This window comes from Octopus bimaculoides, chromosome 4, assembly GCF_001194135.2.
Source record: "Octopus bimaculoides isolate UCB-OBI-ISO-001 chromosome 4, ASM119413v2, whole genome shotgun sequence".
NCBI classification, from domain to species: Eukaryota; Metazoa; Mollusca; class Cephalopoda; order Octopoda; family Octopodidae; genus Octopus; species Octopus bimaculoides.
This window is the reverse complement of record NC_068984.1, coordinates 25,044,710-25,059,585: the sequence shown is the minus strand read 5'-3', so window position 1 is coordinate 25,059,585 and position 14,876 is coordinate 25,044,710. Positions and strand designations below refer to the sequence as shown.

The 14,876-nt window shown below is 36.8% G+C and overlaps 1 protein-coding gene across 6 annotated transcripts in view; it reads left to right on the top strand.

Annotated features, from left to right (window-relative positions):
* Positions 1 to 5,015: 5,015 nt before the first annotated feature.
* The window catches only part of LOC106881123 (sodium/calcium exchanger 3), a 120,739-nt gene continuing 110,878 nt past the window's right edge, over positions 5,016 to 14,876 (top strand). For 3 of the 6 annotated variants that reach the window (XM_014931376.2, XM_052966963.1, XM_014931377.2), the window contains exon 1: positions 5,016 to 5,372. The gene's annotated coding sequence lies outside the window, so the exon portion shown is untranslated. The remainder of the gene's footprint in view (positions 5,373 to 14,876) is intronic. The other 3 variants (XM_014931378.2, XM_014931381.2, XM_014931379.2) reach the window with 1 other exon arrangement.

Genomic DNA, 14,876 nt, shown 5'->3' with positions numbered 1-14,876 from the left:
GCTAAGTTACAACAAAAGCAGTCTAGCATTCAAAATAGAAGCCATCGTTCTGCACCGCCGAAACCACCTTTCTGCCAGTTCTTTGCTTCCACGCTGAAACCAGTTCTTGTCATTCTAGGCGAAGAACTCCTTCACTGTAAAAACTTCCACCTCTTCTTTGCTGAAAAAGCGTCGCGGGCACAGGAAGTGAACCATGGATCAGACCAAATAGGAGAGGTGAAAGCTTCCGCGAAGAAAAGGAAGAAAGAGGAGAAAAAATTGCCAACAGTCCACGTACAGTTACATCTTGGAATGACCAGGTGTGCTGAAAAGTTCCTAGCTTTAAGGGCATCGCGAAGGACCTGGCTGGAGGTACAACCTTTCGAGTTCTTTTACAGGGCTTAGAAAAATTGAAGGACTGCTGCAATAGGTGTGTGAATTTGAGAGGGGAATATGTTGAATAAAACCATAATTAACTGATCCTCCTGTATTTTCCTTTATCCAAAGCCAGGAACTTTTCAGTCCCCTAAACCTGTATATGAGAATTGAATATTTATTTTTGGTAAATTTAAATCTGTTAAAATTTACTACATTTAAATTCTGTCTTATCGCAAATCTGTATTTAGAACAACATACTATGTAATTTCTGTTGTATTCGTTTCATTATTCTACCAATATGATCTGAAGAGGTATATTTTCTGACAGTCGTAGGAAATAAAATGAAAGATTTTATACTATCTGTTGCTGTTGTAATCTATATGAACATCTTTTTAATTTCCTACAGACTACATTGCTTAATGAGTTATTTGTGTTAATTCTTGTCCTTAGGCAGTATGGTCTATTTGACAGAAATTGGCTGCTATTTCTAACAGGCGAACAATAGCGAAGATACTCTCTCATTGGCTCATTAAATCCGTATGTCAAGTTGCGAAATTAGAGTTATTCACAACTTATTTTACATTTTAATAAGTACCTTTACGTTGTTATCGTTTGACACCTTGGGAAGGAAAGGTGAGTGAAGTCTGATGAGTGGTAATATCAATGAAACTAATCGGTGCAATCTCATGCCAAACTACAAAAAAATTCACTGACTCTTACTTTTCTCTGTCACCTACCAGTGGTTCTTAGAAGAATCTGGTGTGTGTAATGGTGTCATCTTTGACCCAGCAAAGCTTTCGACTGTATTTGACGTGTAAATCTCCGATCGAAACCTTCTGCCCATGGGCTCCATCCACTTCTTAACTCTTACATCATTAACTTTCAGTTAGATCGTCCTACCGCCGTTTGTGCTGATGGAACACTTTATGCCCTGCATTCTATTAACTTTTACCTCCTACCCTTTTCCGCCTGAACATCAATGACTTACTTGCTGTCACAACAACAACATTTAGTCTTACGAAGATGGCACTATCCTTCATTTCTCCCAAACAGGCATTATCTTCTCGAATTCCTGACAACACGCACTGAACACCCACTGACTCCATGAACAGAGACTTCGGAAGCATTCTCTGGTGGGGATATACCAAATTTGTCTCTTTTAAGAGCACAAAAATACAGACGTTAGTCATATTAAGGGAACGTCGTCATAATCTTAATCATTGGTAGCATTCAACAAGTGCTCTCAGAACGGCTCCAATCGTTGAATCTCTCCTGGCGGGTGCACATTCGTAGCATAACTAACACTGCAACCCAATGACTGTCCCTTCTCTTTGGGGCCTGAAAATATTTCATCCTCCAATAATTATTGATACTGTAGTAACGCCTGCGCATGCGTAGAATTAAACAAGCAAGCGTTTCCCGCTCAATTCATTCTCTTTCTCGCTGGCCAGCGATTGAGCATGGACGTGTGTTTAAGCTGTCTCTACATCTTTCGGACTTACACAAGACAGCTCGCTCACAACTACAGAACAACGTCCCAACAACTATGCTCATACACACAGACTCTGTAGTAAAGATATGTATGTTTACCACCTGAATAAAGTGTTGTTTAAGTTGTTTTGTCTGGAGTTCAGCGTTCCGTTTATATTCTTTAATTTTATAGTAGGAAGTCAGGTATACAATCTAAAGATGTATAACCCACTTTCCTATAATACTTTACAAAGTTCATACAAGGCTCACAATGGAGTATTGCTCCCACTTCTGGGACGAGGTTTGCCTCTGCATACATAGATATCATAAACAGCATCCAGAGAAGGACTACTCGATTGATTGGTATAAAATTACTCACGGACAAACTCCAGCCTCTAACCCAGAGTTATGCTCACCTTTTTCTGCAGCTACTATAATGATTTCTGCACATTGGAGTTGGTTCAGTTCGTACCACCTCAATTCAGTCATTCTCGACCGACTCGTCCTCTCCTCCTCTCATCACCCTTGTTGTGTCCAATCCACCCATTCCTGCTATTCTTTCTAGCTATTCCTTCTCAGAACGTCAGTCCTCTGTAATTTCCTCCCTACTCATATATTTCCAGACGGTGTCCGCTTATAATGGTTTAATCCGAACATTAATAACATCAATCTCACGCGTATAGGAAGGTCTGCGAAGACTATGGGCACTGTCCCTTTCTCTAGTCCAGCAACCAAAAGAAAAAATATATATACTTATAGATTAACGGATTTACTCATAATCCACGATGTATTGGTACTCTTGTTAATACAAAACAGCTTGCCAATTCACTGTTAGTTTAGCATTGATTTAATGGGGACCTATTTTTAGGTAGAGAAAGAGGCCTATTGAAACACATAAAGCTTATTTGTTGTCAACAACATAAAATTAAGCCACTGACTCAAGCTTGTCACGAAACAAAAAGCTAATTGAGGTTCAAGTTTTGAACAGAGACTCCGGATTCGCATTTCTGATTCAGTGACCTTTAAGTTACGATTCTGAATTCGTAACATATCACCTGAATACTTATAATTAACCCGCTTTCTGTGCCTTAGAACATATTATTGGTGTTCCAATAAAGCTGTCTTGTTTCTTTCATTATTTTGTATTTGAGAACTGTGGACCAGGGATTGCTAAACTGGAGATGGACAGGACTACATATACTTTTATGTCTTGCGGATCGAAGCGAATATAAACTGAAACCATAATCAGACAAATCTGTGGAAATAATTACTTCTACTACCACAGTTTCATTGAAATACATTGCTTTTGTTTCTATTAATTTTCAGAGTAATGAATTTTGGTACATAATTAACACGAACTTTGATGCAAGAGTTTTAGATGTCTTTAAAACAGGAAGATTTCGCCATAGAACCAGGGACGGTCTCAGGCAGTTTGGTATCAAAAAGTTTTTAAAAAATTAAACGTCACTTGTGACGAAAGAATTGTTGCAGATTTAATAACGTAGATATTGATATGAGCCATGTACAGCAACATGCGATTAAGAGGTAAACCATTTTTGAGCGAGAATATTTACTTTTTAAAATGTGGCACTCGGGGCAACATTTTTTTAACATGTGAAGCAGTCACTCTAAAGAAGAAGAAGAAAAAAAAAGCTTAGTTTCATTGATTTTTTTTAAAGCTAGAACAGAAACTAAACTTTTATTCTCTTGTTCAATACTGAATTTTATTGTTCGCTAACTAAAGATGGCAAAAGAAAAAAGAATTTAGCTTGCAACTACTCCTATTCAATAAAGTCAGTAGACCGGATAAAATGAGTTCACGAGCTGTAAGTTTGTCGACTGCTCGCTCCAGACTGTAATAATAAAAAATAAAAAAATAAATAAAAACAGCAGCTGGGCAAGAAGAAAGGTTGTTCAACTAACGACGAAAGGATCAGCGGTTCGAATCTTGTCACTGGCTTGCGTCGTGTTTAGCCTCAATACGCTTAACTGTAAATATCTGTTATGAGGGGTTGTTTTATTAATATCATGTCCACTCTAATTTAGCAGATCTGTACTGAAAGATATATCAGTCGCCACCCCCACCCATTTTTTGAGACAATGTATTTTGGACTACAGAATCAATGTTGTTCTCATTTGTAGGACAGAATGATGTTCTAGGAAGAAGATTTGGCTACTATTTCTAGTCGGTCGAACGAATGCATAGAAGCTCCCTCGTTGGATGGTACCATTAGAGGGGAAAACACAGTGTTGTAGTCAGCATGAGTATTGTTTTACTTGTGGTAAGCTAATTAAACAGAGCTTAGATCCTCATTGCTTTTTTCGCCTGGAAAGAGAGCGATTCATCCTCGATACACTATATGACGACTAAAATTTTTCAGAGATGTCCCAACAACCCGCTTAGTTATGGAACTCACCAACACCATCAATATTGTAACATTATTTCTGATGTTAAAAGTACATCCACCCCCAACTCATGAGTGTCATTCGCTCTTAAGCCTTTGGTGGGTATCTCTTGATATGAAAATAAAGTATAATAATTAAAACCATCGAAAGGAAGAGAGTTTTCTGTAAAATTTCCTGCATTTTAATTTATAAGATTATCTGCAAGTAAAATGCTTGGCAACTCAGGCATTTTTTTTTAATCGCTTAATTTGTCATTTTCAAAAATATAATTAATTTCATGCAGACAATAGCTAATTTATATAGAAGAATTGCAAATGATAAATATCCAATGAATAGCAAACAAATTAAATAGATAACTGCATAGATATTCACGAAATATTTACATTTCCCTATTATTTTAATTTAATTTAATGGATATTTTTAGCCTCGTGTAACATTTCAACAAATACCAGCCATATTTTCTACATTATTTCCAGTAAAAGCAAACTGCAAAAATAAAAAGAATTTCGCAAAAACTTAAAACATAATATAAAAACAGTACAATGTAAATATATATATATAATGACTGTTGCAATGAAAAGCAAATATACTAAATATAATTGGGTATAATGGATAAGTCAAAATAAATCAAAATCATTATTAATTATATCAGTGATGTGGTAAAAATTATTTGCTACTGAAAAAACAAAGCAACAAAAAGTCGGCAGCGGGGGTTCCGATCCTGCGGGCGTGTCAAAATAAATATGTAAGTAATTGTGGATTTTGGTAGTGGGAGGTCACTAACTACTAAGCAACAAGTGGCACTAGCAAACCAGCAACTTCTTCTGACAGTTGCGTGGTGTTCTACACCACACGTTGCTTGACAACATTTACTCATCCTCTATTTGTCTATCCCTTTTTGCATTTTTCTTTCTTTCTTTCACCCGCTTCCTTCTTTTTACGTAGCTACACTTTGCCAGATGTTTGAAAATTCCAAGACAGACTGACAGTAGCTTGTAAAGCAGAGAGTAAATAAGGAGCAAGTCCGCTTGTTCTTGCTTCCACACACTTATTTTCTCTCTGAACGTCAGAAACTAGTGGAGAAGTCCGTTTTTGTAGTTTGCACTCCACTAATGGTCCCGGGAACTTGCATGTACTGAGTAAGTGATTCATTTATCGATTAATTTCTTTCTTTTTCGTTCTTTTAAAAAAAATTTATTTTGCATTTAAAACAAATTGTCACTAAGTTTATTTGTCTTTTTGAATTAATTTATCTATACTTTCTATTTTTTTATTTTGTAACTTCGAAGTTTAAACACTGAAAACGTGATCTTTAAACTATACTTCGCGCGTCACTTGTCCATTTTCGCAACACAATCCCGTCAGATTTAAAATAAGCACGGGTGACTCACATAATCAACATGAGAAAAAAAAATTGAATCAATACGCTGCATTTAATATTATCTCGACATTGTATTTAATTTAGTCCTACATTACTATTATTTATATTAAAAACCACAAATTCGGTTTGCTATTCGCATATAAACAATATAATAATCATCACTCCGAATGTTCAGATATATCTAGAAACGCAAATGTTTGTCAACATGAATACCTGGACGCGGAGTTGGTGCAAATGATCGGGCTTCGTAGTAGACGTTTCTTTATGATTTTTTTTTTTTTTTGACTATTTCCATCGAAGAAAAGTAACTGCCAATCATGTACGCGGCGGTTAGTGGTGGATTCTATTTAATCAATTATAAGATTTTGTTTTTTTTTCTACAAAAATTACCTCAAAAGAAACCGATATTATCTACACAAATTGTTGTTCGGCAATGAAATAATTATTTGATGTAATTACATACAATAAGGTTGCCGAAATTTCCTCGGATTGATTGTTGTGTTACAGTAATTTTCTTAAAAAGTTAAACAGTTTTGTTAAAAGTGCCTAGAATACAGGAACTGTACTGAGAATATAACGCGTTTGTAAATTCATGTAAACAAATATAAAGCCGGTTCTGGAGTATCATATGTCCAGTTAGTTAAAGCAGTGGAACATGTCAACCCCGACTGATTATTTAAAGTGAGTTTAGCCTTCTTATTCTTTTCAACAGAAGAAGATGAAAGGCCGTAATAATTTTCCATCTGTTATTCATTATATTTTTAATTGTACTATTGCATATTTTATTTGGCTTTTAATATAACTGTGTTGTGACACTATCATCACTATTGCCATCATATTCGACTGGTCCTACCAAATATTGAGTCGTCTCCGTCATATAATAATAATACAAATACTTGAACTGATCCTGTCGATCCTTGTTCTTATGCTACTATTACTACAAATAATAATGGGCGTTGCCCATGTTTTTACTTGAGAGAGAGAGAGAGAGAGAGAGATTCGAAGCAGGGAAATGGACGGGGAAAGGAAAAAGTAATAAATAAATAAAATAAAATCATGTATCTGCTGCGTAAAGTACTGATTTACAAGTTGATTACGATGCTACTAGTAGTAGTTAGACGGGAGCTTGAGCCATAAGTTAATGCATGCAAAAAGAATAAAGGGGTGACTTTAAACTACGTTTAGGGAACACAGTAAAAATAAATCACAGGAGTAAACAGCGACGTGTTTCCACTTGGGACACTGAAGTTCTAAACGTTTCGCTATCGATTTTTTAAAAACGCTTCTCTGAAGTTCGTTGCTTGTAGGCGTTTGCATGCAAAGGGAATTCCATTATCATGTAGAATAAAATGAAATGTACTCTAATAGTTGATGCTGTACGATTCTACAAGCGATACAAAAAAATGTACATTTATGGGTATACAGCAGATTTTTTTCTTCTTGTTTTGATATAAGATTTCAAATATCTCATGAAGTATGTATATTAGTGTATTAGATAGCAATATAGCATCAGTATCTCAACATATGCCAGCACATATATTGGTATGGGAGTGTGTGAGTATTGGTGGTTCAAGTTATGCATATTTGTTGGTTGTGTCTGTGTGCAGAAAGATGCATGTCTGCTGGTGATGTGTAATTATAAAGGTATGAGTTGGCACATACGGTAAAATATATTTTACATACATGAAATGTAGTTGGATTATGTGTTAGTGTTCGTGCATTTAGTTTAAGCTATGCATTGCTTCGTGTGCAACATTTACCTGTGGAAATATAAACAATAAATATTAATGTAGGTATGCAATGTTTAGCTACATTTCAGCCGTGGTAGAATAGACAGGCAGGCTTATCAAATGCCGTCCCGGCTATAGCAGTATCGATATTTATTTATTTATTTATCTATTCGTCTATATTAGTAAACTTTGACATCATTATCCAATGTGCCCATTTCTAAACCAGTAGGATGTTGTTATTTCTAGCATTTTGAATGACTTGTCAGTCGCACCTTTATAGACATGTAGTTACATGTGTTAAAGACGGATAGTTAAGATACTACATATCCTGTGCAACAATGGTAAATCATCCTGCAACAAACCGTTTCTACACTCTGGAAGAGCTGAGTTCTATAAATCTGTTCTGCAAGCTGCCCATTAATTATGCAGTTCTCTATCAGGCTGCGAACCGGCAGAATCGTTAGCACGCCGAACAAAATGCTTAGTGGCATTTCTGCGTTTAAATTCCGTCGAGATTGACTTCACTTTTCATCTTTTGGGATCGATAAAATAAGTACCAGTTGAACACTGAAATTGATGTAATCGACGAGCTTCCCCCACCAAAATTGCAGGCCCTGTGCCTACAGTACAGGGGTTAATTATGTAGTTCTCTTACTACTTGTAACAATGTAGTACTTAATGCAGTTAGATGGAATTCCCTGTGGGAATTAAGTCTTAGCTACAGACCATGCATACAGCTACTTGATCAAAGGTGTACTGGCATTGATTACACCATATTTATCTAGATTCTGGATATTAAGGATTACATTATGTAATGTTTCGTTATTATTTTTACAGCAGTAGAGTATACAGTTTGAAGGAAATTTGGCTGCTATTTCTAGCTAAGCGATCTACTATGCAGAGACTTTCTTGTGGTTGTGGTTTACAAGTTTGCTTTGTGACCAGGTGATTCTTAGATTCATTATATGGTACCTTGAAATTCCACAGGGGTCAACTTTGCCTTCCATTCTTTCAGGGTCAATAAAATAAATACCAGCTGAGCCCTCCCTTGAAATTGCTGGCCTTGTGCCAAAATTTGCAACCGCCATGTGGTACTTTGGGCAAAATATCTCTACTGTGGCCTCAGATCAGCTAAAGTTTTGTAAGCAAAATTTGTTGAATGTATGTGACTCCTTGACTTTTCAGCACAGGATCTAGACATATCTTTGATTTAATCAACCATAACCTTCGTCTTTGTTCGTAGAAGTTTGCATTTAGATTTAATTTTAAATGCTAGCTTTTGTATACAAAGAAAGTATATAGGCGAAAGCGTTACTATGTAGTTAAGAAGCTTGCTTTCCATGTGCAATACTTTGGGCAAGTGTCTTCTATTATAGCCATGGGTTGATCAAAACTTTATGTGTGAAGTCTGTTGGTTATGTGTGTGCACCCTTGTCTTGTCGTCATGTAATGGTTGTATGACCTCTGTGTGGTCATTTGACCTGCAAAAGATGACAGTGAAATCTCCCTCAAATCACCATCATATAAACTGGTGGTTCTCAACCACTTTTTCCTATAGACCACTTTGATTACTATTTTTCTCTGGTGGATCCCTATTGCCATTCGATGTCTAAAAACTAGTTTTATGGAGACTTCTTTCAAAATTCCTACCTTGTTTATTACATATTCACTTGTATAGGCAGAGCTATGTAGAACATCAATTTCTTGCAATAAATACATCTAAGACATTTTTTCATGGACCCAATTTACTATTTTTGCTTGTGTGGACCTTCCAAAATCTCATATGGACCACAAGGAGCCATGGATTCTAGTTGAGAACCACTGGTATAAGTAATATCTTTCATAACTAACATGTCTGGCCATAGGAAAATATTTTACTTTGCTTGGAAACAAGTGAGGATTGGTGACAGGAAGGGCATCCAATTATAGAAAATTTGCCTCACCAAATTCCAGCTGACCCATGCAAACATTGAAAAGTGGACATTAAAATAATGATAGTGATGTTGATATATACAAAGAAGTGTGTACATAACCATATATTTTATGGTGTGTATCTGTGTACATAAGCCATGTATTTTAAAATTCTTGCATTTCATGACCATGCTGACCATTAGTCTTAACAAAACCATTTTCTAATTTTTATGGATTGTTTTTTGCTGTTTAGCTCAAGTCAGCTCTGGCTAAATATACCAATGATCAAAAGGTATTCTGGCCATGACCATTCCTTTTCTTTTTTTTTTATAGATGTATTGAGGTTAGCATTGTTATCTAATGTGTGTTGAGCTTGATTTGGTTGCTATTTCTTGGAGCTCAAGCAATCACCTAGAGGCTCCTTCATTGACTCTTAGTTGAAGGGTGTGGCATCCAACCACACATTCTTTTCTCTGCAATATATGATCTCATCCCATTTATATTTAGTTTGTAGAACAGTGTGATCAAACATGACTTGTATTACAATAAAAACTAAAGATTGATACTAGAATAATTGTGGATGGACTAATTTGGAATTGATCTTAGTTTATAAACAAAACTTTTCATAAATTAGTGGTCTGGTAGGTTCATCGATTATTTTATATCTGCCTAATTTAAATTCATAGCAATCACAATTCATATCATTATATATCTGTTTTTCTATGTTTGTATGTGTTGGATGTGTCTTTGCCTTCTCCACCATAGCGTCCTGCCATTTATTGCAGTTTCTTGTCATCTCCACTTCTTCCCACATCTTTCTTGGTATTCTTCCTCCACAAGCTCCTTTCCTCTTGGAAGTTCTCATCCTTCATACACGTCACATCTGTACCAATACAGTCTTCCTTCTTGTCCTCTACAACTGAATCCTCTTTCATCCAAAGCTCATTTGTACTCCATTGTTCCTGCACAGCAACGTTATACATTCAGCAGATGATGCTCACCTCATTTATTTCCAGCCTTTGTATATCTCCCACTGTCAGTGTCTCTATTTTGCTGCTATGCAGAATAGTATTTTGTACACAGGAATCATATAATCAACCCTTCACTCAGAGAGGGAGTCCTTTTGTTGCCAGAAGAGATATCTCCCTGAACTTTTTCTACCCTGTTCTTATTCGATGCTTTTTTGAACACCCACTACTTCTCCTGCTAAGTGGGTCACCTAGGTAAACAGCTGTCAATTTCAGGGGTCCTTGTAGGCAGTTGATAACTCTACCTGGGCAACTTTTACATATAAAGTGCCTTTTTTGGAAGCAGAATGGTTAAGAGAGATAAATGTACAAATACTATATCTTTGATTTTGAGACCAAATCTATTTCAGGTATTACACTGCATATTAACGTATCATCTATAACTATAAATGGAATGAGGTCATATATTGCAAAAAAGAGACTGTGTGGCTGGATACCACACCCTTTCAGCCTAGAGCCAATGAGAGAGCCTTTCCAGGTGGTTGCTTGACTCATATAGCATAAAATCAAAATTTCTGGAATAGTTACTGAGAAAATTATTAGCAACTGACTTATATGAGATATTTATCTATCATGGTCCTTAAGATTTGACCTCTGCTGTTAAGGCGCACACCATAAAGCTGAACTTTTGGCTAAACCCACAAACTGGTTTCTTTCTTGGTTGATGTCAATATATTTCATAACTCTTATACCATTAAAATCTTTAGGGAAAGAGATGAACATCACAAATTCTCCTTTCTCCTGCAAATCCTGAAGCCTTGCTCATGTGCATGAGATCAATACTCATTGTGCCAGCATGCAAAATCAATACTCTTTGTGCTAACGTGTGAAATCAATACTGGTTCCCTTGTGCCTATGTAAGCAGTCGATACTCCTTTCTTTCCTATATTAGCAGTACTGATTAGAGGGTATCAGCTATGATATTTACCAGTGAGTTTGTCATTAGTAAAAAACTACAGGAAACACAATTTGTATTACAAATGATGTAGTGGTGGATGAGTGAGTGTGTGTGTGTGTGTGTGTAACTGAATTGTCTAGTACATTTATCAATGAAAATAGCCTTCTGCATTTTGTGAGTTTTGTGATTCTTCATACTATATGTTTTTACTGTATATTACCTGAGGTGCTGACTTGGCTATCCATGTCAGTGTATATTAACAATCAATACTCTTTTTCTTGTTCCTATGCTAGCAATTGATATTCCTTTCCTTATGGTTATGTTAACAATTAATACTCCTTGTTGTGAAGCTGTTATAGAGAAATACAGAACTGATAGTGTGCATGTACTCCTCTTCTGATATATATATGTGTGTGCATGTGCATATGCTCAAGATACATGGCCGAACAATCAATGATATACAGATTATGGATTGATAAGTAGAAGTTCACCTTAACTTACGGCAATCAGAATCATTTGCTGTACATGCTGTATTGAACAGTATTGTATCTGTTATACAGATATTGTTGAACTGTTATTTTGATATATCTTTGTATATTATTCACCACTTAACAATGGTGCTGCAGACTGGATCAGAATTGGTGTTGACTTCGTTTGACTTTGTTGAAGCATAGTTAAGATGATTTGCAGTTGTCCTAAAAATAAAGAAATTAAGAATTAGTGATGAATGCAGTGGTCTGAAGGGGTTAAAGTTTATATGTTATCAAAGGTTAGTAGTGAGGTTATCACTAATGATTCAACTGAAGTGTCAAGAGGACACGTGGTCCAGCAAAATATGAAAGATGATAATAAATCATAGATTATGTTTTATATACATACATACCCAGGCCTATTTCCCATTCTTTTAGGAGGGACTAGCCACAACAAGACACACACCAGGTATTCTATTCATTTCCCAGCTCAAAGAGATGGGCCCCGTCCTATGCTCGAGTCAAGGCATAGAACGCAACCCCCGATATCAGCAGTGGGACCTGACAGCATATGCTGGTTTACCCCCAATGCACTGTGCTGGTTCCTTACCCCTTTGAGCAAAATCAAATTCACTCATCCATCCTCAAACATTCTCCAAGCTTCCCTATCATTAATAAACTCTCTTGCCTCTCTCACTCCAACACCTCTAACCACCAAAACTTTCTTCACTCCATCCATCCACACAAACCGAAGTCTGCCTCTGGTTCCGTTGCCTATCACTCCTGCAGTCATCACCCTTGTTACTATCCACTCCTCATCCATCATCTCCATATGGCCAAACCACCTCAACATTCAGCTATCCATTCTGGTTGTTAGATTTTCTCCCATTCCTGCTTACCTTTGCCCCTCCTCATTCCTCATCCTGTCCATTCATGTCACACCAACCATAGCCCACAAACATCTCATCTCAAACACATTATATTTTATGCCGTTGTATAAAGAATCTGCTGAGCCTATTCTGAAACTTCTGCATCATTTTCACAATGGGTCTCGATGTTGAGAATTCAATGAGGATGAATGAATACAAGTGAGACTCATTGAGAGAATGTAGTAAGCATTCCATAGATCCTAGAGTTGAAACAACTGCAGTTGGCAAATATGTTATTCGGGTGGCACATAAGATGTACCATCCTGAGCGTGACCGTTGCCAGTACCGCCTGACTGGCCTGGTAGGGTTTCGAGCGAGATCATTGCCAGTGCCCCTGGACTGGCTCTTGTACGGGTGGCACATAAAAGACACCATTTCGAACGTGGCCGTTTTCGTGCGGGTGACACGTAAAAGCACCCACTACACTCTCTGAGTGGTTGGCGTTAGGAAGGGCATCCAGCTGTAGAAACTCTGCCAAATTAGATTGGAGCCTGGTGTTGCCATCCGGTTTCACCAGTCCTCAGTCAAATCGTCCAACCCATGCTAGCATGGAAAGCGGACGTTAAACAATGATGATGATGAATACATGTGCCTTTCTTTTTTGTTAGGGTGGTGAGTGAGAGTTGTTAAGACACTTTATATGAAATTATATCAGAAGTGGTTTCAGCTACTGTGACAAAAGTCATGGTCATGTTGGAATTGATGTACTAAATATTAAGAGCACAATACTTTGGCTGATGTTGAAGATACCAGTATGCTAAAAGAAATTATAAGGTCAGTATTAAGTATTAAATTGAAATAAAACGTCTGTCATATTTGAATCTTGTAAACTGCTGATTAAAATTTTTTTGCTGGTAACTGTTAAATTATGAAAAATGATTGAACAGGCTGGTAAGAAATCATTAGACATCTACCACTGAAGAAGTGCAGTACACTGACATATATCAAGGGGAGTTCCATAACTATTTTATGTGTTATATTATTTGTCAAACCATTTACTGTTTTATCCTCATGAATTATTTACGTCACAACATTTTTACTGATGCTGACAATCAGTATTCCTTTCCTTATGCCTCTATTAGCAATCAATCCTTCCTTACCTTGTGCCTATGTCAGCAATCAATACTTCTCACCTCATCAGTGCACTTCTCTTTGTGTCTGTCTTAGTCATCAATACTCATCTTTTCATGTCTATTTTAGCCATCAATACACTTTTCCTTGTGCCTCTGTTAACAATTAATATTTCTTACCTTGTGCCTATGTTAGCAATCAATACTCCTTGTATCGATATAAGCAATCAATAACCGGGCAAATATTGTGGTAAGTTGATTATCACATAGAGCTTATTTATTCAGCTTACACCATTGGGGGAAACACTTGTAAAAATCATTCCTTCCTTCTTTTCTCTGTGTTATAAATTTGGAGATTCATGTAAGTATTAGTTCTTTAATTTTAAACTACAAATATACTAAACTCATCTTTTTCATCATCATTGTTTTAGCATTTTCTTTTCTGTTATAGATTGATTAGATCTGCTGTATTGCATCTCTGTCTGTGTTTCCCCTTTCTCAGTCCCTTCTATGTATGTTTGTTGTTACTGTTGAGCTATCTGGTCAGCTCTTAAATAGCTCGTCATAACTAAGCATTCAATTAACTTTTTTTGATATAACAATCTTGTCTTTACTTTTTGCTTGTATGTAATATTTTAAGAGATTTTGCTGCTTATTGACATGTCAAGAATTCATATTCATACTATTACATTCACCCTGATTTCTTATACAGTAAAATAACAATTTGATTAAGTCATTTGAAGACATGGGCATGGCTGGTTGGTTGTGAATTTCACTTTGAAATCATATGGTTTCAAATTCAGTCTCACTGTGTGGAAGCTAGGGCAAATGTTTTCTACTGCAAGTCCAGGACTGATCAATACCTTGTCAATGAATTTGGAAGGCAGAAACTGAACAAAACACATCATCATCAGTTAACGTCTGTTTTCCTTGCTGGCATGGGTTGGACGGTTCGACTGAGGTTTGGAGAGCCAGTAGCTGCACCAGGCTCCAGTCTGATCTGGCAATGTTTCTATAGCTGGATGCCCTTCCTAATGCCACCACTCCGAGAGTATAGTGGGTGCTTTTTACGTGCCACTGGCACAGGAGCCAGTCAGGCGGGCCTGGCATCAATCGTGTTCAGATAGTACTTTTTACATGCCACTGGCATGGGGGCCAATCAGGGGGTATTGGCATCGGCCATGTTTAGACGGTGCTTTTTATGTGCCACCGGCATGGGAGCCAGT